This window comes from Tympanuchus pallidicinctus, unplaced genomic scaffold, assembly GCF_026119805.1.
Source record: "Tympanuchus pallidicinctus isolate F22 unplaced genomic scaffold, pur_lepc_1.0 scaffold95, whole genome shotgun sequence".
Classification (NCBI taxonomy): Eukaryota; Metazoa; Chordata; class Aves; order Galliformes; family Phasianidae; genus Tympanuchus; species Tympanuchus pallidicinctus.
Window position 1 is genome coordinate 12501 of NW_026294819.1, and position 2500 is coordinate 15000.

Below are 2500 nucleotides of genomic sequence, written 5' to 3' on the forward strand. Positions count from 1 at the left end.
TTATTTTCACAGAAATCCCTGTTTTTCCCCTAAAATATCGCTTATTTTCACAGAAATCCCTGTTTTTCCCCTAAAATGTGGCTTATTTTCACAGAAATCCCTGTTTTTCCCCTAAAATGTCGCTTATTTTCACAGAAATCCCTGTTTTTCCCCTAAAATATCGCTTATTTTCACAGAAATCCCTGTTTTTCCCCTAAAATATCGCTTATTTTCACAGAAATCCCTGTTTTTCCCCTAAAATATCGCTTATTTTCACAGAAATCCCTGTTTTTCCCCTAAAATATCGCTTGTTTTCACAGAAATCCCTGTTTTTCCCCTAAAATGTCGCTTATTTTCACAGAAATCCCTGTTTTTCCCCTAAAATATCACGTATTTTCACAGAAATCCCTGTTTTTCCCCTAAAATATCGCTTATTTTCACAGAAATCCCTGTTTTTCCCCTAAAATATCGCTTGTTTTCACAGAAATCCCTGTTTTTCCCCTAAAATGTCGCTTATTTTCACAGAAATCCCTGTTTTTCCCCTAAAATATCGCTTATTTTCATAGAAATCCCCGTTTTTCCCCTAAAATATCGCTTATTTTCACAGAAATCCCTGTTTTTCCCCTAAAATATCGCTTATTTTCACAGAAATCCCTGTTTTTCCCCTAAAATATCGCTTATTTTCACAGAAATCCCTGTTTTTCCCCTAAAATATCGCTTATTTTCACAGAAATCCCTGTTTTTCCCCTAAAATATCGCTTATTTTCACAGAAATCCCTGTTTTTCCCCTAAAATATCGCTTATTTTCACAGAAATCCCTGTTTTTCCCCTAAAATATCGCTTATTTTCACAGAAATCCCTGTTTTTCCCCTAAAATATCGCTTATTTTCACAGAAATCCCTGTTTTTCCCCTAAAATATCGCTTATTTTCACAGAAATCCCTGTTTTTCCCCTAAAATATCGCTTATTTTCACAGAAATCCCTGTTTTTCCCCTAAAATATCGCTTATTTTCACAGAAATCCCTGTTTTTCCCCTAAAATATCGCTTATTTTCACAGAAATCCCTGTTTTTCCCCTAAAATATCGCTTATTTTCATAGAAATCCCTGTTTTTCCCCTAAAATATCGCTTATTTTCACAGAAATCCCTGTTTTTCCCCTAAAATATCGCTTATTTTCACAGAAATCCCTGTTTTTCCCCTAAAATATCGCTTATTTTCACAGAAATCCCTGTTTTTCCCCTAAAATATCGCTTATTTTCACAGAAATCCCTGTTTTTCCCCTAAAATATCGCTTATTTTCACAGAAATCCCTGTTTTTCCCCTAAAATATCGCTTATTTTCACAGAAATCCCTGTTTTTCCCCTAAAATATCGCTTATTTTCACAGAAATCCCTGTTTTTCCCCTAAAATATCACTTATTTTCATAGAAATCCCTGTTTTTCCCCTAAAATATCGCTTATTTTCACAGAAATCCCTGTTTTTCCCCTGAAATATCGCTTATTTTCACAGAAATCCCTGTTTTTCCCCTAAAATATCTCTTATTTTCACAGAAATCCCTGTTTTTCCCCTAAAATATCGCTTATTTTCACAGAAATCCCTGTTTTTCCCCTAAAATATCGCTTATTTTCACAGAAATCCCTGTTTTTCCCCTAAAATATCGCTTATTTTCACAGAAATCCCTGTTTTTCCCCTAAAATGTCGCTTGTTTTCACAGAAATCCCTGTTTTTCCCCTAAAATATCGCTTATTTTCAGAGAAATCCCTGTTTTTCCCCTAAAATATCGCTTATTTTCATAGAAATCCCTGTTTTTCCCCTAAAATATCGCTTATTTTCACAGAAATCCCTGTTTTTCCCCTAAAATATCGCTTATTTTCACAGAAATCCCTGTTTTTCCCCTAAAATATCACTTATTTTCACAGAAATCCCTGTTTTTCCCCTAAAATATCGCTTATTTTCATAGAAATCCCTGTTTTTCCCCTAAAATATCGCTTATTTTCACAGAAATCCCTGTTTTTCCCCTAAAATATCGCTTATTTTCACAGAAATCCCTGTTTTTCCCCTAAAATATCGCTTATTTTCATAGAAATCCCTGTTTTTCCCCTAAAATATCGCTTATTTTCATAGAAATCCCTGTTTTTAACCTAAAATATCGCTTATTTTCACAGTAATCCCTGTTTTTAACCAAAAATATCGCTTATTTTCATAGAAATCCCTGTTTTTCCCCTAAAATATCGCTTATTTTCACAGAAAACCCTGTTTTTCCCCTAAAATGTGGCTTATTTTCATAGAAATCCCTGTTTTTCCCCTAAAATATCGCTGATTTTCATAGAAATCCCTGTTTTTCCCCTTAAATATCGCTTATTTTCACAGAAATCTCTGTTTTTCCCCCAAAATATCGCTTATTTTCCTAGAAATCCCTGTTTTTCCCCTAAAATATCTCTTATTTTCACAGAAATCCCTGTTCTTCCCCTAAAATATCGCTTATTTTCACAGAAATCCCTGTTTTTCCCCTGAAATATCG

The 2500-nt window shown here is 34.0% G+C and overlaps 2 long non-coding RNA genes across 13 annotated transcripts in view; both read right to left on the reverse strand.

The window, feature by feature from the left end:
- LOC128074726 (uncharacterized) overlaps positions 1–2246 on the reverse strand; it is an 8403-nt gene extending 6157 nt beyond the window's left edge. For all 4 annotated transcript variants that reach the window (XR_008203415.1, XR_008203414.1, XR_008203413.1 and 1 more), the window contains exon 1: positions 2162–2246. This is a non-coding gene — a long non-coding RNA (uncharacterized LOC128074726). The remainder of the gene's footprint in view (positions 1–2161) is intronic.
- Positions 1–2500, reverse strand: part of LOC128074724 (uncharacterized) — a 108110-nt gene that overhangs the window by 12255 nt on the left and 93355 nt on the right. The gene's annotated exons all lie outside the window — the stretch shown is intronic.